At 35.3% G+C, this 22,981-nt stretch overlaps 1 protein-coding gene across 3 annotated transcripts in view; it reads left to right on the plus strand.

Annotated features, from left to right (window-relative positions):
- RNGTT (RNA guanylyltransferase and 5'-phosphatase) overlaps positions 1-22,981 on the plus strand; it is a 308,561-nt gene that overhangs the window by 168,477 nt on the left and 117,103 nt on the right. The window lies entirely within an intron of this gene.

Below are 22,981 nucleotides of genomic sequence, written 5' to 3' on the forward strand. Positions count from 1 at the left end.
TTCTCCATTAAGTATGTTTTTGGTAAATTTCTGTTAGATACCTTTTATCATGTTAAAAAATTTTTGCTTCTATTTTTACAAAGGTTTTTTTTAAATCACAAATAGGTTTTGGGAGTTAACAAATGCCTTTTCTGTATCTAGTCAGGTTATCATATCATTTTCCTTTTTATGACATTCATGCAGTAAATTATAGTGATTTTCTCTTTTTGACCCATCTTTGCATTCTGGGATAAATGCTACTTGATCATGATATATAATTTTTAATATACCTTTGGGTCTGGCTGCGATAGTTTCTTGAGGATTTCTGCAACCTTATTTTTTACAGTTTTTTTCTCTTCTTTTGTATGTTCAAAATAAAGAAGGTAATATGATGGAAAAAAATTATATAAGTTCCAAGTAGTACATAATAATACATGCCCGTGATTTAAAAGTCAATTAAAATATCATGGCTTATACTGAAAAATAAAGCAACCTTTTCTCCTACCCATTCCCACACCCAAAGTGCCACCTCCTGGGAGGTAATCGTTTTCTATTGTTGTAGATGTTTTTTCCTTTTCTCTCCCTATTTCTACAAAATCTGTTTATGGTGCTCTGTCTTGGTTTTCTGTTTTTGTACATGACCTGCTTATTTTCTGCTATTGAAGAACAGGATTGAGCTCTCTGACTCCACGAACACTCCTTCACCCCTCTCCTTCTGTTATTCCATCATAGTTATATCACATTTGGTCAAATGAATATTCAATATTTGTATTTTTGTGGTGACATAAATATTGTTCACATCTGAGTCAAGTAGTATAATATTATATTTTCTGTCTTAGAAAAATTTTTTCACCTAGAGTTAGGAATTGCCTTATATTTTCATTTGTTAGGATTTTCACTATTTTTCTTAAACTCTCTAAAAGAATTGTTAAATCTTTTTTCGATACAATCAAATTTATCAGGTAATATATCCAGTCCAGTTTTTACTTAAAGGCGTTCTTTCTGAAACCCTCCATTCTCTAACCCTGCTGCATAGCTTTTTCTTCTTGGGATTTCCACTGTCTCATTCTGGGAATTCCCAGTTTGCTGAACAAAATAAAGGTTATATTTCTTTATTATTCAAACAAAATAGCTTGGCCCATTCTCTCCTCCCCATTCCGAATCACAGTGCATTGCAATATCACAAGGATCCCTTTTTGCTTTCTAGGTTGTTCCCTTTTATGATTGTGCCCTGAGATTTTAAACATATTCCATTTAAGGTGTCCTGATTCCAGTCACTAGGTTCTAGAAAGGTGAAATTCTGATGAGTTCATAGATTGACCCTATATTTTGTGCATTTGCTGCCTTCATTACTACATGTTGATGTTGTTGAAGGTAGGTATTTCTAACTTACCCCGTTAGTCTGATGATAGTATTTTAGGGTATAAGGGAGATAGACAAGATAGACAAGGGAGATTGCTAGGCTTCTTCCACGTGACCTTTGGCACAAACACTTAATCTTATAGCTCTTTAGGCAACACTCACACATACACATGCACACCAGAAAACTATTCCTCTAACATTACTTTTAGACTGGCTTGGTCAAAGCAATTCTAGCCTCATACACATCTCTGTCTAGAGTTAAATCTTTCCCAGGACAGGCTAGGTCCTAGTCACCAACTCATACCTTCCCTTTCCCTGACATGGAGTTTCTCAGGTTCTTCATGCCACCTGATCTTATCCTGAGGCCACCAGACCAGGAGAGATGTAATATTGTGACTGAAAAGAGAAGCAGTTTTTAGCTTTCGTGAGATCTTGGATTCCTGTGCATACTCCGTTTCTCCGCTGCTCTCCATTATGGGGGAGTGGTTTGCTTTTGTGAAGCCAAAAGTAATGCTCTTTCCTGTCTTTCCTCTTGAACAGTTGTTACTTAATTGCCAAATATTTTCAGAAGTAAAACAGATCACTTAAATGATTATTCTCAAAGCAAAAAAGATGTTCTTCAAGATGCCTTGCAGTTTCTTACAGTAGATAAAGAAGTAGCTAGCACCCCACAAGGTATAATCGGTTACATTTTTGTCTCACAAAAACTGTGGGCTTCTCTAAGATTATTAGTCTTTTACTTTCTTATTTATCTTTAAATGTCTAGTGTCTAAGATAGTGTTTGGCCCAACAAGTCTTAGAAAGTGTTCATTAAAGAAGTGAAAATGCATCCTTATGTTTGTCCCTAATCTTTCAGATTTGACTGGTTTTATATTTTACCAATGTAGGCAAACATCTTTTAAATTTATAGCTATCTTATCTTCCTTTTTGCACATACATATGTATAATCTAATTTATGCAGTATCTTATTCTTTTAAGAAACTTTTCAGTGACTTTCTTTAAATTTCCACTTGTTTCCTTGAAGAGTCCAGAATGCAAATGCCTATTCTTCATGAAACATTAATATGAGCTTTGCTATTTGCATATTCTTCTCAGGCTTTCCAGTGGATTAGAAGTCATCTCTGGTTAGGATAGCCACTGAATATCTCTTTGGTTCTCCAGTTCTTCATCTGTAAAATGTACAGGCTGTAACAGTTTAGCTCTGAAATTCTGTGATGATCATATTATGATCAATGTATATAAATATGTCAGTACTGAAGAATTCCTTCTTCCTGCCAGTATCTGTGAAAATGTATTAGATAAAGAATTTTTAATAAGAGAGAATAAAATCTTATTTTACTCTCCTAAAAACAATATATCTCTTAAATGAAAATTTAGACAGGTGTAATAGATAAAATAGACTTCTTATGAAGTTTATTACGATCACTATTGCATGACTGTATTCCTGTTAATTTTTTTGGCAGGATAGCCATCATTTCAATTGAATTTTCACTTTTACACACTTTACGTCCTAAATTATTAAGATTATGTAGTATATAGAATGGCTCTGAAAGGGTCACGTTTAATTCTTCTGTGGACATTGTCAGTTTCTTATTAATTTAGCATAACAGATTCATATATTAGTGTATATCTACAAAAGTCTCATTTCATTAGAAAAAATGTTTCACAGCTGCCTGTTTTGGTAAAGTTTAATTGATGGTACAACACTATACTGTACTAGTTATTAGTCTTTGGTTAATCCTTTTTATATTCCATGAAATTGTAATGATTTCAGTCTTTATTTCTTGATATGTTTCATTTGTAATTGTAATTTCTCATGATGATTTTTCTATCTAGTTTCTTATTTCTTAAAAAGTACACTTTGCCAACTATAACTTGCTTAATTTTTACCACTAATATACACCTTTCACAGTGTTTGCAGTGTGCCCTTTAGTGGGACTTCACTGTTAATGGGTAGAACAGCATCTGGCTGTAAGGATATGGTACTTAGTCACATGTCTGCCCATTCTATTTAATTCAGTGGTTCTTTTGCATTCCTACTGTATTTGTCTTAAATTTTCTACAGGGAATTTTGGGTGTAAAATATATTAACTCTGCCATCCAGAATAGGCTCCAATTTACCATGAATCCATTCAGGGTACAGAGGAGGCAATTTTCTCACTCATATGCAAAATTTTATTATATTGAATTTTGTAGCCTTTGTTATTTTTTCGTTATTTTGCTTTTGCTGTTTCAATCTGATTTTTCTATTCATTCTGATTGTGCCGTCAGTTTGGGCCACTTTCACAGGAGTGGTTTTGTGTATTTCATTTTCAAACTTTTGATTTGCCAAAGCCACAGGTGAGACTGTGCTTAGCTTCTACACAGAGATTTATGACTTTTTACCTCTTTTAAAAAATGAAAATGGAAGTTTTTATTAAATAGGTGAACTTTGATATTATCAAACATTGTATTTATGATATTCTGCTACAGAAAGCAGAGTTTAAGATATATTTTTCTAATAATTCATGACTCTTATGATTTGTCTTTATGGCTTTTAAGGAAGGAATACTTAAGTTTTTTCTCTTACTTAATTCTTTGGAATTGAAACCACTGTGCTCATACATTGTCATTAAGTTCTTTTTCTTTACCAGGTAAAATGGCCTTTCTGTGATTGCTATTGCATATTCAAAGGAAAGACCTCAATTTTCCTTTTCAGCTACTCTAAGTTTTCTGTATAAGGAGGTAAGAAGAGAGTTGATTACAGACAGGTGTAGCTTCCAATGGTGGGAGGAAATGTTAATTTAGATGGTGTGGGGACAGGGCCCCAAATGACACTGCATTACACAATGAGAAATATAGTCCCATTCCAGTTTTTATTCAGTCTCTCAGTTTATAAGGAGAACGTCTGTTTATTTCTAGTTTTTAATATCTAAGACTTGCTGATTTTTCCATGTTCAGCAAAATGAGTTTGGGCCTACTTTTATACTATTCAAAAGCCTATTCTACTGGAATTTAGTATCATTGATTCATTTCCATCATATCTAATTTTAGAACTACAATAGCCCGCTGTTATTTGTGGTTTCACTTTCTGTGGTTTCAGTTATCTGTAGTCAACCAAGGTCCGAAAATATTAAATGGCATATTCTAGAAATAAACAATCCATAAGTTTTAAATTACACACCATTCTGAGTAGCGAGATGAAATCTCATGCACCCCCCTCTGTCCCACCCTGGATATGAATCATCCCAGTGTCCAGCGTATCTATCCACACTGTGTATACTACTTGCCCATTAATCACTTAATAGCTGTCTTGGTTATCAGATCGCCTGTTGTGGTATCACAGTGCTTGTGTTCAAGCAACCCTTATTTTACTTAATAATGGCCTCAGAGCACAAGAGTAGTGATGCTGGCAATTTAGATATGCCAAAGAGAAGCTGTAAAGTGCTTCTTTTAAGTGAAAAGGTAAAAGTTCTCTACTTAATAAGGAAACAAAAAGAATCATATGCTGAGGTTGCTAAGATCTACGGTAACTTTAATTACAGTGTATTGTTATCATTATTCTACTTTATTATTAGTTGTTGTTGTTAATCTCTTGCTGTGCCTCATTTATAAATTAAACTTTATCATAGGTATGTATGTATAGGAAAAAAACATGATATATATAGGGTTGGTACTATCTGTGGTTTCAGACATCCACTGGGGGTCTTGGAACATATCCTCTGTGGATAAGTGAGGACTACTGTACTCATTATTTAGGGTAAGGATACCATTTTCTATTTATGGTCTAAATAGTGCACCATTTCGTATAAAGTTTCCTGAATATCTTGGGGGCCAGTTTTTCAGCCTACCACAGTTATCTAGCTTGGTACGGCATTTCCATCTAGTAGCGGTAGACCCTAATACCAAGTGTAATTTCTAATTCTATCCTTATAAGATCTGTAAATTACCTTCCTTTGTTAGGCTTTCTATTTAAAGCAAGTTCTGAATGAGAAGTTTAGGACCCTTAATCAGGCCAAGAACTTGTTAATGTAAAATTTGCCAACATTTCTAAGTTTTTCTACTGGAGAAGTCTGAAATCTTTGATGAACTCAGCTTTAATAATTAAGTGCAGGCAGAGTAAGTGGTAAACTCTTATGACAAAATAATACAGCATATTAGAGGTAACCTGTATTTTTTATCATGTTAAAATATGTATAAATTTTTCACTCTTTACTTTTAAATTGGGGGATATCCAAATGATAGACTCTATAGTTCTTTTCTCTGGAATCCTTCGGCCCGTCCAGAGACCAAGCCTCCAGTTTCTTGCTTGGTGGCATTTGCCTGGCTGTTAGCGTTCTCGGAATAGAGAAGATAAAGGGGCGAGGGCCCACTCTTCCGTAAGTAAACGTTCACTTAACTCTCCAGCTTTCAGTTTTCCTGTTCTGTTATACTTGAATCTTCTGGACTAGAGCTTCTGTCCTTCAGTTTTTCCACAGAATAAACATATCTCCTGCCTTTTGCCTAGGGTGGAGGAGGGAACCTAGAGGTTTAAATACTCCTCATACAGATTTTCAACCAGTCTCCTTGCTTTCAATACCATGCCTTACGTTTCTCCCCCTGGCAGCCTTCTCAGTTACTTGTTCTTTATATTACTTAATTGGTTCTGGGGAACTGCAGCATGCAGCGTGAGTTGCTTTGCATTGATATCCTTCTCTACAAGCATTTAGTATTCAGTTTTCTTTGCTCTATGCCCAATTAACTTCTCCATCTACTTTCTGTCTTTCAAAAAGGTATTGACATATTGTTTTCTGCTGTTGTCTTCTCTCCTATTTTTCCTTTTCTGTTGATATCTCTTTTCTGTTACTCTCATTTTAGTAAGTTTTCAAATCAAAGTGGATATAGATGTACATGTTTAATCCACCACGTTTATCAGAAAATCCTCAAAACTTCTCACAATGTGGTGTTGCATCTGTTGGCTCTCTTGAACCAACAATTTAAATAAATGAAGAAAGGGACAGTTTTCAGTGACCAGCCTAGCAATCTGAGTGAGTCTGCATAAAGTGGAGAGGAAGTCCTGGTCAAAGGTAGGCAAAGCTTGATTTTTTAAAATTTGTAATCCATTCTCTGATACCTCAGAAATATTCCAGAGGCAAATGAATGGTGAAAGATGAAGAGGATTCCTGGTGTATCTACTTGTGAAAAAACTTCTTGGCCTACATTTGTTTGGTGCTAGTTACTTAAAACTTAGCAAGAAGTTAATTCTGCTCCATTTAATGAAATTATTTAATGAAATTATAGTGAGTGAATTAAAGTTGATTAAAAGATAGATGTTACTACTGCTAAAAAAAGAAAAGAAAATATTTTGAATCCTGGCAAAATATTGAAGAATAGTGATAAAGATACTATATTAAAATGATGATGCTATTGAGGAAAAAACCCCAAACACCAGCTTAGAAGAAGTTTTCCTTTTCATGTTCTGTTTTTCGGAGACATAATTTTGTAACACATCCGGAATTACACACAGTTTATTACTTTTATAAGAAAAAGGAAAAGCAAAGTTAATTGATGGTATATTCAGGAAAATAAAGCTTAGGATATTTCTTTGTGTTTATAAAGAAATGCACCAGTATCTGATATTTACTAAAACACAGAGCAATCATTAATTATCATGAAAGCCTCAGTTTAAACAAAGTAGATTAAATTGCATTTACAAAATTAGAGAAAATCAGTGCTGAAAAGATACTTCCAAAATTATCTAGCCCAGTGGTTTCAAATACTAGTTTCCAAAGTTCTAGGTTTCTGTGAACTGCCTCAGAGGGTCAAATGGAAGGATAGGTTACTAGGTGAGCATTCTGTCTACATAACAGCAGCCTTGATTTATTTCTTTTATATATTATACTTCTAGATAAGATTATATTTTAAAAAGGGCTTCACCTAAGTAAATACTGTTTGAATCAACTGCTTTTTTGAAAGGTCACCAATGACCTCTTCATTGCAAAGTCAAGATCATTTTTCAGCCCTTTTCTTAGTCGTCTAGTGGTAGTCTATAGTGCTGTCCACTCTTTCTTGAAATCATGGCTTCTGTGACACCGCATGCTCCTGATTCCTTCTAGTCTTATGCCATTTCTTCTCTGTCTCATTCAAGCTCTTCATCTTTTACTAGCTGTTGAAGTTTAGAGTTTCTCAACACTCAGTGTCCTGGACCTTCCTTCTTTCTCGTGCTGTGCTCTCCCCCTAGAAATCTCATTTATACCCATGGCCTCAGTTATCTCCTATAAGCCTGTGACTCAGACTTTTGATTTATATTTAAGTTCCAGAGTTGTTTAATTGCCTATCTTGATATCACGTTTTGAATTTTTCAAAAACACCAGAAACTACGTATATTTTAAAGCTGATCTCCATCTCTACTCCCAAGACAATCAAACCAACCAACATACAAACTGTACAAATTGATCCTTTCCCAGCATTTTCTTCCTAGTTTCTTAAATGCAGTTACTTAAATGAGAAATCTAGATGTCATCTTTGAGACCTTCTCCTATTTCATCCCTCTAATCCATCTCCAAGTCTTACTTTATCTCCTAAATATCTCTGAAATTATTCCCTTTTCTCTCCATAACCACTGCCACAACTCTAATCTGACTTGTCATTCATTGCCTCTTGCCTGGACCACTGCAGTGACATCCTAACTGGTCTTGCAGCATCCCCTTTGTCTTCCTCCAATCTTTTTTTCATGCTACATCCAGAGTGATCTTCTTCCTTAGTCTCTCGTGATTTCCCCTTGCTTTCAGGTTAAAGACCAAAATTAGGTTTGAAGCCAGTTTACTCTCTTCTTTATCACATGCTGCCTGTTGGTTTCTCCATGTGTTTTGCTGTTGATGCAAAAATAACTGATATTTTTATTTAAAGGTGACTTAATTATATTACTTTATTCACAAAGAGTGTTTTTAAAAATTTGAACTGTAAGCTGTATTTAAATATTTTGAGAAAAGTGGGTATTTTCTTCGAAGAAAAAATTAGCTGTTGAATATTAAACGTATATTCTTTCTGAGGTTTAAGGTTCAAACTTTGATCAAAGCAAAGTGATCATTTTTAAAAAGAAGCATTTTCAAATTGAATTTTCCATCTCGTTATTAGTCTATACCATAAACCAATTAGGTTTTAGACTCTTATATATAAGCTTTTCAGTTTTATGATTTCATTGACATTTTGAATTGCTAATCTTTCGTAAATGATTTGTCACCTAAAAATGAATATTTTAAAATGACCACTTGGCGTTTTAATATGCTATCGGTAGTAGATCTTTTACCTGAAAGCTATTAGATCTTTTAATTTACAAAGTTGGTAATATTTATTTACTAGCTTTTACAAGAAGATTTTAATGATTTATGTAGCATAGTAAATTTTTATTTGTGGTAATAACTGATTTAATTTCTAACCTTTTAAAAAATCATATTTGATTTTACTTTTGTCGCCTGGAGACACTTAGTTTCTAGATAATAATTTTTGTGCCATTAATAATCCATCACTATGAAAGAAAAACAGAATTATATATAATGAATTACAAAATAGAGGTAATAATAACAATGTTGAAAGTATTTTCTTTGTTTTATTTAAAAAAAAAGACTTCTTGTTTTATCTACCAGCTATATGTGATTAGTAAAACATATAATTGTTTCTATATTGAGTCTAGAGTATTTACTCTCAAGCAATAGTGAGAGGATTGTTTTTTATGTTTTCATAACTATCTTGATTTTCTGTAAGGTGGTCACCTTGATTGTATGTCTCTGGCGTTAATCAGTTTGCATGTAAATTGAGTCAGTTTTGATTTTAATATTGCTTTTTTGTGAAATATTAATGTTTTTATTAAATCTTTAGTACTGCCATGTATATTGAGTGTTATGGATAGATTGTAAAATGAAAATTGGAATTAGTCTAATGCCTTTTCTTGAAGTACGTGACGAATTAGAGTGGTTTTCCTCTGTAGCAGGGATGATGTTACCATGGTGAGAGCTTCTGTTGCCATGACATTTGCTTGCATATTTTGATAGATCTTCAATTGAAGAAGGGCTCTGTTTCCTGGCAGACTGGAAAAGTGTCATTCTGTCTTTTCCCAAAATGTGTTATTTTTTTATTGAAAAATATAATAATTTCCAAAGAATTGCAATAGTAAATTTCTTTATTTTTAATTTTTTTCCTTGTTCAGCTTTTAGAACACAGCAAAATATTCTTAGCTTGCTTTGTGTAAGGAAGAAAAAGGAGAAGAACATCATTTTTCTAGTTTTCTTAATAAATAAAATATTTGCTTTTCCATTGAATTTTGTTGACAAAATAAATAGCTAAAGATGAATAATTTGTAATCAGTTTCAGCTGGATATAGATATATAATGTTACTGTACAACTAAAGGACACTGCTAATGGTGGTATATTGGTAGCAGAGAAAAGGGAAATAAATATAAATAAGGACTTCCCAAAGACGAAAGGATCAGTGAATTCCAAGAGGGTAAATATATATAGCACAAAATCAGTTTTCATATAAATGATGCATATTAAGCACAATAAATTATTATAACTTTTTTTTAAAAATTGTGTTTTTGTTTTATAGTGGTATATTTTTCTTCTTCTTCTTCTTCTTCTTTTTTTTTTTTTTTGGTGAGGAAGATTGGCCCTGAGCTAACATCTTTGTCCATCTTCCTCTATTTTATGTGGGATGCCTGCCACAGCATGGCTTGATAAGGGGTGGTGTAGGTCTGTGCCCGGGATCCAAGCCTGTGAACCCTGGGCTGCCAAAGTGAACTTAACCACTATGCCACCAGGCCAGCCCCTACAGTGGTGCATTTTTTTTTTTTTTTTTTGTAAGGAGGACCAGCCCTGAGCTAACATCTGCCAATCCTCCTCTTTTTGCTGAGGAAGACTGGCCCTGGCCCAGCATCCGTGCCCATCTTCCTCCACCTTATATGGGACGCCGCCACAGCATGGCTTAACAAGTGGTGCGTTGGTGCGTGCCCGGGATCTGAACCGGCGAACCCTGGGCCGCCACAGCGGAGCGCGTGCACCTAACCGCTTGCGCCACCGGTCCGGCCCCAAGTGGTGCATTTTTAATTTTAATTTTTAACTGGATAATGAAGAAACTTTAACATGTAGTAAAAAAGTCTCCCTCTCCCAATTCTCCCGTCCCTCAGTTTTCTATTGTTGTTAGTTTTTAACTTATCTTTTCATAGTTTCTCTATGCATTTATAAGCAAATACAAATACGTTAATATACATTCTTATTCCCATCCCACGTTTCAAGAAAGGTAGCATGGTATATTGCACTTCGCTTTTCAGAATTTGTCCTGCCATATTTTTTAATGTATATTTTGTTAGTGCTCTAATTTTAGCATCTGGGGACATACTGGAATCAGTAAAAAGATACAGCTTGTTGTTGACATCTCCCATCGCTTTTGCTATGGCAATTCAGAATTTTAGAAGGAAATATTTAAAAGCACACATTTTGTCAATTTAGAATAAAAAAATTGATTTTCCTTTTATTGTCAAAGTTCGTTGATAACTTTAATAGCTCTTTCTACTGGGAGACCAATTTATTTTGTAAAAGCTACAAACTGAAATATTTTATAATGAGTATATATTTACACAGCTGTTTCTTCTGCCTCAAACCGTTTTCTTTTCTGTATTGTCCCCAGTCATTGTTTGAATATCAAATTAGGTGTTGCTTCCTTGAGGAAGCCCGTTCTGACTAGGTGAGTGTGACTCTCCCCTGTGGTCCCACAATACACTTGTTGGCCTCATAGCATTTAATACCATATTGTGATTTTTAGTTATTTTAAGAATTCTTATTTCCCTAACTAGACTATAAGTAGCATGAAAGCAGAGACCGTATCTATCTCATTCACAGTGATATTTTTAGTGCTTATAACATAGTAGGTTCTCAGGGGATGAATATTAAGTTCTGTGTTTTATATGTATGCATTCTGAATGTCTCAGTTCCTCAGATTCGTTGTACTTTCTCTTCTTTCTACTTAAATTCATCCTTTTTCCTTATATAACTCTCTGCTTAAATTTCACTTCCTCTGGGAAGCTTCTCTTGATCTTTTTGATTATGTTATATTCCCTATTACATGCCATCACAGCACTCCGAACTGCACACTTCATGAAACTACTCACAGTCTATTGTAATTCTTGCTGTTTGTTCTCTCTCTTTCAGGATGGGGTGTGTGTGTGTGTGTGTGTGTGTGTGTGTGTATTTCCATATCCAGTAATGTGGCATAAAATTATAAAAGTATTTTGTTACAAAGTTTTTGAGAACTTCTTTGTTTCCTGAGATAGTTGGGGACCATTGGAGTTGGTTTAAAGTCAGATTTATTAAATGTCTGATCTACAGAGAAATTGAATTGTTCTGCTAAACTGAAATTTTGACAGGAGGGCAAAACTACTCCCACTTCTTTTTTAACTAAATTATCTGCCCTCTGACTGAGAGCACAGCTATCATCCCAGTTCTTCACACCAGTACTAGGAGCATAGAACATTATTTTACTGATACTGTGCAGTACAGATTAGCAAAAAGGAGGTTAACGTGGTTGATGTATAAAGTAGCTAGGCTGCAGATGTTATTTGTATCTAGAGTTTGATCACCTATCCGTAGATCACTTTTATTTAGACTTGTGTCTACCAGAGAAGAGGAGAAACTCAGAGAGAGTCTACTAGCTTTAAAAGTTACTGGACTTTTATACCAGAAGACAGTAGTCTTGGATATTAAGTGAGAACTAATCCTGAGTTGTGGAATATATTAGCTCATTTCTTCATCTAATAAACTGGGTGCCTATTATATGTCATACACACTGCTGAGTTTTGGAAGTAATAAGAATAGATACAGGCAAGTTTTCTGTCCTTAAAGGGGCCTACATTCTATGAAGAAACTTAACGTAGTAGCAAATTACATTACGGTGCATAAGGTAAAAGAGTGCGGACTGAGCTCAGACTGATGGAGTAGAGGAGGCATTTTGGTGGTTCTGGAGAGTAGGGTCAGGTGCTCTAGGAGATAGGGCCTATGCGAAAGATAGGACAGGTTACTTGGTTCAGTGGGCTTTCACTGATGCCTGAGTGGTAGAGATCAGCTAAGTGGTTTAGGTGCTGAAGAAGTTTATTAGGTTGTCTGACTTCTCTCTTCCTGGTAGCCAGGCCACTTGCCAGTTTCCCCTCCTACTCACCACTCCGTGTAAAACTAGACCCAGAGTAATTAGAAAACAACTGACTTAAAATTGGTTTCCTTTGGAACAGTTTTATAATCTCATCTCATGAGATCGTCTAACTCAACCTTTTCAACCTGTCATCATTTGCTTTTGGACAAATGATACATTTTATTTTGTTAATAATAGAAAGATTTCTGTATTACTGTGATTTGGGAATTTTTTGGACAAGTCATAACTGTTCTGGTTATCAATTTGTTTATCTGTAAAAAGAGGGAGTTTCCTGCATGCTTTCAGTGTCCTTCATTTTTCTAGTATTCCTACCTAGGTCTGTGAACTGGCCTTGACATTAACTGGGTATTTTCATTTAACCTGCCTTTATCCCAGTTTCCTTATTGGTTAAATTTTAAAATCACTTGTAGTTCTATGGAACTGCTCCGATATAGAAACTAAAGCTGAAGTTTCAGAAGTCTTTATATAACTATAGTTTTTTCAAAAATTGTCTCATTAGAGTGTAAGCCACGGGTTATTTTATGTTAAAACAGCAGTAACAAGAAGAAATTAATTTAGACTTGTGAATAAGGTAATAGAAATAGTAATCTGAATATATTTTTGAGTGATTTTTCCAACCTGAATAAACCAAGAAACTACATCAATTCTCTAATAATTTTACTCTCAAATCACAGCTTCAGGGGCCGGCCCCGTGGCTCAGCGGTTGAGTGCGCACGCTCCGCTACTGGTGGCCCGGGTTCGGATCTGGGCGCGCACCAATGCACTGCTTGTCTGGGCCGTGCTGAGGCAGCGTCCCACATACAGCAGCTAGAGGGATGTGCAGCTGTGGCGTACTGCTATCTACTGGGGCTTTGGGGAGAAAAGGGGGAAAAACAAAAAGGAGGAGGATTGGCAATAGATGTTCGCTCAGGGCCGGTCTTCCTCAGCAAAAAAAAAAAAGAGGAGGATTGGCATGGTTGTTAGCTCAGGGCTGATCTTCCTCAAAAAAAAAAATCACAGCTTCAGTTTCCATAAGTAGCAGTAAAACCTTTATAAGTAAATGAGGAGTGTCAGCAAGCTTTTGAAAACTGGGAATTCTCTATTTTCTTCCCCTGCTTCTTTCCGTGATACCTCTCCCTACTATCTCTACCAAGTTTGTGACTTTTCAGAAATGGAATGTCAGGTGACTGCCTTGACATATTTTATCTGAGAGCAGCTCTACCCCTTCTACATCAGCAAGAACAGCGTAGAGTAGTGAGCCAGCTTAGTCTTAGAAAACTTGAGCAAACTTCCCCTCAACTCAGCTACATTCCTGGTCCCATTGCCTAGAGCTTTCTCTTGACTTAATTGTTCTTCAAAATTCAATGCTTGCATTTTTCTTCTTTAAGAAAACTTCCTTTACTCCGATCCCCCTGATTTTGATGTTTCTCTGTTGTACTTCCTTAGCAACTCTTGTTTGTGTTCATTTTAACACCTCTTTAATCTCTTGCAAATTAGATGAAAAGCTTCATTGTGCTTGAGCTCACTGTCGTCTTAGTCTTTGTTATCTTCTCCAGCTGGTATGGTACCAGGCACGTAGTAGGTCCTTAGTGTTGAATGAATGACTTTTCCTCCATACAGGATATTTATATGTCTTGTTTTGCACAATAGATATTTGCTATTTGCTTCTCAGGGAAACATGGACAAAGGATCTAATCAAGTCACTAAGTCTAGAGTTGTTTGCTCTTCTATCCAGTAGCTTTACTAATTAGGGTTTTTTCTGTTTTCTTTAAAACTAAATGCTAGAACAACAATGAAAAAAAGCTAATATTATGGGAAGGGCAGAGATCTTAGCTTCAGGGTGTGATCCTTGTGAAGAAGGCATTATGTCTCCGGTTTCAGAGTAAGGCCTGGATGGAATACGTGTTATGATAACACAGCTGCTCACATTTTACTAGTGGAAATCGTAGAGTAGCGTAGGGCTGCAAAGCATTTTAGATATCTCTGATCTCCTGTTTTAGGCAAGCAAAATGCTATTATTGCATTTTTACAAGCGAGGTAAATGAAGCCCAAACTTTGCAGTTGCTTAAAATCGTAGAGTTAGTCGTTAGTAGAGACAAAGAGGAACTGAACATCTTGTCCTCTTTGCTGTTATTACTACTAGCTTCCTTGGCATTAGAGTTTCTCAACTTTGGTACAGTTGACATTTGGGGCTGGATAATTCTTTGTTGTGGGCAGTTGTCCTGTGCATTGTAGGATGTTTAGAAACATCCCTGGCCTCTACCCACTAGATGGCAGTAGCGCTCTCTCCCCTCCCCAGTGTGACAACCAAAATGCAGGCATTGCCAAATATCCCCTGGGGGGCAAAATCGCCCCTAGTTGAGAACCACTGCTTTATCCAACAAGTATGTCACTTATGCTTCCATTTCATTTTCTCTCTATTTTAGTTTTAGAGACTTCTCTTTGGCATATGGACATCCTCTCCCTTTAAGTCAGGTTCTGCTCTCATTTGGTAAACACTTTCCTAAACATCTTACTTTGTTGCCTGACGTTTGCATTCATTACATTTTTTCTTTAAAATGATAATGAATGTCTCAGGCTATATTGGTAATTGCTTTCAGACATAATCTATCCCTAATTTTTTATTTGACAGCTCACCTGGTAAAACCAGATTTATTTCTGTAGAACTAAGTATTGTATGTATCAGTTAAATATAGCTTTGATAATTATTTTAATCTAGATACATGCTGGTAAGTTTAATGAAATTAAAATGCATTACTCCCTAATTATACATTGGAACACGTATCTTGAAAGGATATTTTGTATCCTTGTTTTTATAGTTCAGCAAGATTCTGTATTTCAAGTTTGATAACTCATAAATATTTATTTTTAAAAGGCTTAAGTCCCTGTATTACATAGTATCTTTCCCTTATTATTTTGGGGATCATGAAAAAAGGATTTTTTTGATAGTGAATTGATATATATAATCTTTCATGAATATTGCTAATTTTAATCATTTCATAATCTAAAATATTCTGTTTAGAAAGTAAATTTAAATATACCTGACTAATATTTTGTAATAAGTTTAAACATTTTACACTTTATTATTTTTATTAAGTATTTATTGAGCATTTTACTAGGTGTTTTGTAGGCACATAATTAGACCTGATGTTTGCTGAAGTAGAATTTACATTCTAATAGGCATTTAAATACGTTTTGCTCATGGAATCTATGTCATTGTTGAATTTACGTTTGGTAATTGAGAACTACAGTATTTTAAAAATACAGTTTTCTAAAATTTTTTATCATGCATTTCATTAATTTTCATAAAGGTGCTTTGGAATTCCCAATAATATCAAGTGTAGTATTTCACATTAATATAAATGGTTTGGTGTGCAGTGAGATGAGGAATGACTTAAGTTTCTGAATTATTGCTGTGTAAAAACAGAAGAGTTGGTACACGCTATTTTCTCATTAGACAAGATTGAGTCTTGATTTCCAGAGAGAAGAATGTGAAGGCTGTTTAATATTTATTAAACAAATAATATTATATGTTAAAATTCTTTTTGGAATTTGTCATTAGGTACCTATTATGAAATATTTTCAAACTGTACAATCGTTAAACTTTCCTAAATTTAATAACTTAGATTGGTATTTGTTTCTAAGTGGTTCCATACTCATAATCATATAAATAAATAGGGAGCAGGAGTAAATGGTGGTTTGTCTGTAAGTGTGACGCTGCCTTGGCAGAGCTTGTGAAGGGCGTCAGTATGGGATGCTGGCACGCCTTTCTCCTCTTACTCTTTTTTTACCCCTCATAGTGAACCACTCTTACTAAAGGTCTGTGACACTTCTGTCAGGTATACTTTATTATAAAAAAGACTAAATTTTATCAGATTCTTTTCATTAGTGGGTTGACAACTGGAAAATTTTGCAGTTGTAGCATTTATAAAAAAATTTATATTCAGCAATTCTAGAGATTTATTTGTGATCATCCTGAAGGATATATGTTACCCAAATGAATCTCTGAGGGCAAATCAATGGACAGAAACTTCCACTGAAATATTACATGTTTGATTTATACTCAGTCACGTTTAAACACAAGACTTGCGGGAAAATAGCATATACTATGTTCTTAAATTTGCTACCGATAAAATGTTTCTCCTATCAACTCCAGTGGCTTGTCTTTCTTATCAAAACTTAAGTTCTACTAAATGTGTCATTATATGGACTTCTGTTTGAAATAAGTGATCCTATGACTAGATTTTTGGTAGTTTTTCTCAAATTTATAAAAATCTGTTAGAATGCAATTTGACTTGTATATTTAAAAAAATGTTAGTAATGAGAACACTTAGCAGTTTTTCCTTCCTGAATATCTTTCTTACAATATGGCCCCACTTCCCATAATGCCCTCTCTGAATCAACATATATTTTTCTGTTCCTGTGTTTTGCTCATATCTGCTTCATGCTTTAAGTCTGCATGAGTGAATATTACCCATTCTTTAATGCTTACAATGTTCATTCCTCTATGATCAGTCCTTAAGCCACCCAAGTAAAATATTTTCTCTTTTTACTGTATTCCTAGAATACATTTAAAACATTTTTTTCCTATAGTCTCTTTAAGTACATGGACAATGTCATACAGCCATTTCCACTATCTATTCCCAAAACTTTTATATCACCCTAAACAGAAATTCTGTAACCATTAAGCAATAACTCTCCTTTCCCCCATTCCCGTCTCTTGGTACCTCTAATCTATGAATTTGCCTATTCTGGATATCTCATATAACGAAATCATACAATTTTTGTCCTTTGGTGTCTGGCTTATTTCACTTAGCATAATGTTTTTGAGGTTCGTTCATTTTGTAGTATGTGTCAGAACTTCATTCCTTTTTATATGACTGACTAATTTTCCATTGTATGCATATACCACATTTTGTTTATTCATTCATATGGTGATGGAAACTTAGGTTGTTTCCACCTTCCTTTTTTTTTTTTTTTTTTTGCAAGGAAAGATTCGCCCATTGCTAACATCGCCAGTCTTCCTCCTTTTTTCTCCTCAGTGAAGCCCCAGTACATAGTTGTGTATAGTTGTAAGTTCTTCTAGCTCTTCTATGTGAGCCGCCGCCAAAGCATGGCTACTGACAGACAAATGGTGTGGTTCTGTGCCCAGGAACCAAACCCAGGCCACTGAAGCGTAGTGTGCCAAACTTTAACCACTAGGCCATCAAGGCTGGCTCTGTTTCCACCTTTTGACTGTTGTGAATAATGCTTCAGTGAACATTGACATATAAGTCTCTATTTGAGTCTTTGTTTTCAGTTTTAATTGGATGTGTACCTAGGAGTGGGTGGGGTTGCTGAGTCATATGGTAATTCTATGTTTAACTTTTGAGGAACTTCCAAACTGTTATCCATAGTGGCTGCATCATTTTATATTTTTTACAGCAATGTATGTGGGTTCTAATTTTCTCCACATTCTCTCTAACACTTTTTTTACTTTTTTTTTTTTTTTGTGAGGGAGAGCAGCCCTGAGCTAACATCCATGCCAATCCACCTCTGTTTGTTGCTGAGGAAGACTGGCCCTGAGTTAACATCCGTGCCTATCTTCCTCCACTTCATGTGGGACGCCACCACAGCATGGCCTGACAAGCAGTGCATTGGTGCGTGCCCGGGATCCAAACCTGGGCCACCAGTAGTGGAGCACGAGCACTTAACTGCTACACCACGGGGCCGGCCCTTACTTTTTTTTTTTTTTTTTTAATTATAACCACCCTAGAAGGTATGAAGTGGTATCTCATTGTGGTTTTAATTTGTGTTTCCCTCATGGCTAATGATAGTGAGCATCTTTTTATGTGCTTAGTGGCCATTTGTATATCTTCTATATAGAAATGTCTATTCAGTTTCTTTGACAATTTTTTAACTGTCTTGTTTGTCTTTATATTGTTGAGTTATAGGAACCTATTTTTGGTATTAAACCCTTATCAGATATATGATTTACATATATTTTCTCCCATTCTGTTGGTTGTCTTTTCACTTTCTTAATAATGTCTTGTGATGCATAAAAGTTTTTTAATTTTGAAGTCCAGTTTATCTATTTTTTTCTTTTATTGCCCATGCTTTTGGTGTCATATCTGAAAATCCATTGCCAAATCCAAGATCAGGAAAATTTACCCCTATGTTTTCTTCTAAGAATTTTGTGGTTTTAGCTGTTACATTAAGGTTGTTTGTCCATTTTTAGTTAGTTTTTATATATGGTGGGAGGTAGGAATGTAACTTTATTCTTTTGCATGTGGAAATCCAGCTGTCCCAGCATCTTTTGTTGAAGAGAGTATTCTTTCCCCATTAAATGGACTTGGCAACCTGTTAAAAAATCAATTGGCTATCGACATATGGGTTTATTTCTGTACCCTCAATTCTATTCCATTGGTCTATATGTCTATTCTTATGCCAGTACCTCTGTTTTGATTACTGTAGCATTGTAGTAAGTCTTGAAATTGGGAAGTGTGAGTCCTCCAACTTTGTTTTTCTTTTTTCATGATTGTTTTGGCTCTTCAGGGCTTCTTGCAACTCCACATGAATTTGAAGATTGGCTTTTCTATTTCAAAAAAGGCTGTTGGAATTTTGATAGGCATTGCATTGAATCTGTAGATTGCTTTGAGTAGTATTGACATCTTAGCAATATTAAGTCTTCTTAAATTGGTGTTCTGAGACCAATTCCAATGTGAGGGAGGGGGCTTCCCCACACCAACAAACAATTCTCCAACACCAGCTGGGTTTCCTACAATTCAACTCAGTTCTGACACTATCTACCCAGGGATAGCATCAGATTCCACAGGGTGAGGGCCCAGGCCTACAAGACTGCCACCCCACCCCCACCCCCGCCCCACAACGTTAGACGCCAGTTGTAAGCCTAGGTTATTACTTGTGCTTCTGACCAACCTGCTATAGATTGGATATTCCAGCGACCCCCTCCTTGGACTTCAGACGCCAGTTGTGAGTCCTATAAATCAGAGGTTCCCATGACCCACTCCTTGGGTTCAGTTAATTTGCTAGAGAGCTCACAGAACTCAGAGAAACATTTTGCTTACTAGATTACCAGTTTATTATAAAAGGATATAACTCAGGAGCAGTCAGATGGAAGAGGTACATAGAGCAAGGAAAGGGTGCAGAGCTTCCATGCCCTTTCCAGGCTTGCCACTCTTCCCAAATCTCTGTGTTCACCAACGTGGAAGCTCTCTGAACCCCATCCTTTTGGGTTTTTATGGAAGCTTCGTTACATAGGCATGATTAATTAAATCATTAGCCACTGGCAATTGAGCCAACCTCCACCTGTTCTCCTCTCCTCTCCCTGGAGGTCAGGGAGGCGGGACTGAAAGTTCCAACCCTCTAGTAGGCCTGGTTGACTCCTCAGGCAACCAGCCTCCATTCTTAGGTGCTTTCCAAAAGTCACCTCCTTAACATGACAAAAGCCCTTTATCACTCTCATACTGAAATTGCAAGGGTTTTGAGAGCTCTGTGCCAGAAACCAGGACGAAAGACCAAATATATATTTCTTATTATAAATCACAGTATCACACTTCTATCTATGAACATGGGATGGCTTTCCATTTTTAGGTCTTCTTTAACTTTTTCAGTAACGTTTTGCAGTTTTCAGTATACAGATCATTTACTTCCTTGGTTAAATTTATTCCTGGGTATTTTGTTCTTTTAGATGCTATTTTAAATTGAATTGCTTTCTTAATTTTTTTTTTTTGGATTATTCATCACTGTTGTATAGAAACACAGCTGATTTTTTGTGTTGATAATACACCAAAAATATTAAATTATTAGGAATAAATTCAACAAAAGTTGTGCAAGACCTGTGTACTGAAAACTGCAAAACATTGCTGAGAGAAATTTAAGAAGACCTAAATAAATAGAGACATTTGTAGTGTTCGTGAATTGGAAGATTCAGTATCGTTAAGATGTTATTTCTCCCTTAATTGATCTGTTGATTCAGTGCAATCCTAATGAAAATCCCAGTAGAATTATTTTTCTTAGAAATTGACAAGTTGCTTAAAAAACTTATATGGAAATATAAATGCTACATTAGCTAAGAGAGTTTGGAAAAAGAAGAACAAAGTTTGAGGACTTATACAACCTGGTTTCAAAACTTATTATAAAGCTTCAATAATTGAGACAGTGTGCTGTTAGGAAGAAGAAAGGCATATTTATCAGTGCCACAGATTAGTGAGAATAGAAATATGTCTATATCTATAAACAATTGATTTTTGACAAATATGCCAAGGCAATTGAGTGAGGAAGGATAATCTTTCCAACAAATGGTGCTGGATCGATTTGATATCCATCTGCTAAATAGTGAACTTAGTCCCTTACTTCACACCATATAAATAAATTTACCTCAGATGGATCATATACCTAAAAATAAGAGCTAAAACTATAAAATTTCTCTAAGAAAAAATAGTATAAAATTACAATGACCTTGGGATAGGTAAAGATTCCTTAAAGAGGGCACAAAAAGTACAAATTATAAAATTTTAAAATTGATGATTTCAAAAAGATGCTCAACATCACTAATCATAAAAGAAATGCAAATCAAATCTGCAGCAAGGAGCCAGCCTGGTGATGGAGTGGTTGGGTTTGCGCACTCCGCTTCAGTGGCCTGTGGTTCATGGGTTTGCATCCCGGGCGCAGACCTACACACCTCTCATCAAGTGATGCTGTGGTAGCGTCCCACATACAAAATAGGGGAAGATTGGCACAGATGTTAGCTCAGGGATAATCTTCCTCAAGCAAAAGGAGGAAGATTGGCAACAGATTTTAGCTCAGGGCCAATCTTCTTCAAGCAAAAAGAGGAAGATTGGCAACAGATGTTAGCTCCGGGCCAATCTTCCTCAGCAAAATAAAAAAACAAAAACAAAAAAAAACCCCACAATGAGATAGCACCTCACACCAGTTAGGATGGCCATTATCAAAAAGTCAAAAGATAACAAATGTTGGTGAGATGTGGAGAAAAGACAACTCTTGTGCACTGTTGCTGGGAATGTAAATTGATACAGTTATTAAGAAAAACGGTATGGAGATTCCTCAAAAAATTGGAAATAGAGCTGTCATATGATCCAGCAATCCCATTTCTGGGTGTATATCCAAAAGAAATGAAATCAGGATCTAGAAGAGATATCTACGTTCCTATGTTTACTGCAGCATTATTCCACTAGCCAAAATATGGAAACAACTTGTGTCCATCGACAGATGAATGGATAAAGAAAATGTGGTGTACATGTACAGTGGAATATTATGCAGCGTTAAGAAAGAAGGAAATCCTGCCATTTGTGACAACATGGATGAACCTAGAGTACATTATGCTAAGTAAAATAAGCCAGATGCAGAAAGACAAATATCACACGATCTTACATATATATGGAATCCTTAAAAAAAAAAAATCAAACTCATCGTAACAGAGAGTGGAATGGTGGTTACCAGAGGCTGGGGAGTAGGGGAAAGGGGAGATATTGATCAAAGGGTAAAAACATTCAGTTTCAAGATGAATAAGTTCTGAAAGCATAATGTTATGGTTAATAATAATGTATACTTGAAATTTGCTAAGAAAGTAGATCTTAAATGTTCTCACCACACGCACACACACACACACACACAAATCTAACTATGTGAGATGATGGATTTGTTAATTAGCTTGTTTATGGTAATCATTTCACAATGTATACGTATATCAAAACATCATCTTGTAACACCTTCAGTTTTTTTATTTCTCAATCATACCTCAATAAAGCTGAAAAAAATTGATGATTTTGACTTCATTAAAATAAAAAAACTTTACTCTTCAAAAGAAATTAAGAAAATGAAAAAACAAAAGAAAGACTGGTAGAAAATAATTGCAGTACATGTATCCAAACAAGGCTATTTATTCAGAATATATAAACAACTCTCACAAGTCAATAATAAGGAGATAAGCCAGTAAAAACAAGTGTAAATTTTGAATAGACACTTCACCAAGGAAGATACACAGATAGCAATTAAGCAAATTAAAAGATCTTCAACATCTTTTGGTATTGGAGAAATGCAAATTAAAATTATCAGACACTTTAGAATTAAAAATTTAGAATTATAGAGACTGACAATACCTAGTTCTCAGGTGGTGATGAAGCAGATTGACCTCGCATGTATTACTGGTGGGAATAGAAAATGTTACAGTCACTTTGGAAGACAATTTGACAGTTTCTTATAAAGTTAAACATATATTTACCATGTGACCCAGCCATTCTACTCTTGGGTATTTACCCTAAAGTTGTGAAAACATATGTCCACACAAATGTTCAGAGCAGCATCATTCATGATAACCTAAAACTGGAAAAAACCCAGATATCCATCAACTTATAAATGCATAAACAATTTGTAGTATATATATAAAATGGAATCCTACTCAGTAATAAAAAGGAACAAACTGCTATCATATGCTCCAGGATAGATAAATTGCCAAAACCTATGTTAAGAATTTCTTATGAATTC

Source organism: Diceros bicornis, chromosome 23, assembly GCF_020826845.1.
Source record: "Diceros bicornis minor isolate mBicDic1 chromosome 23, mDicBic1.mat.cur, whole genome shotgun sequence".
Lineage (NCBI taxonomy): Eukaryota > Metazoa > Chordata > Mammalia > Perissodactyla > Rhinocerotidae > Diceros > Diceros bicornis.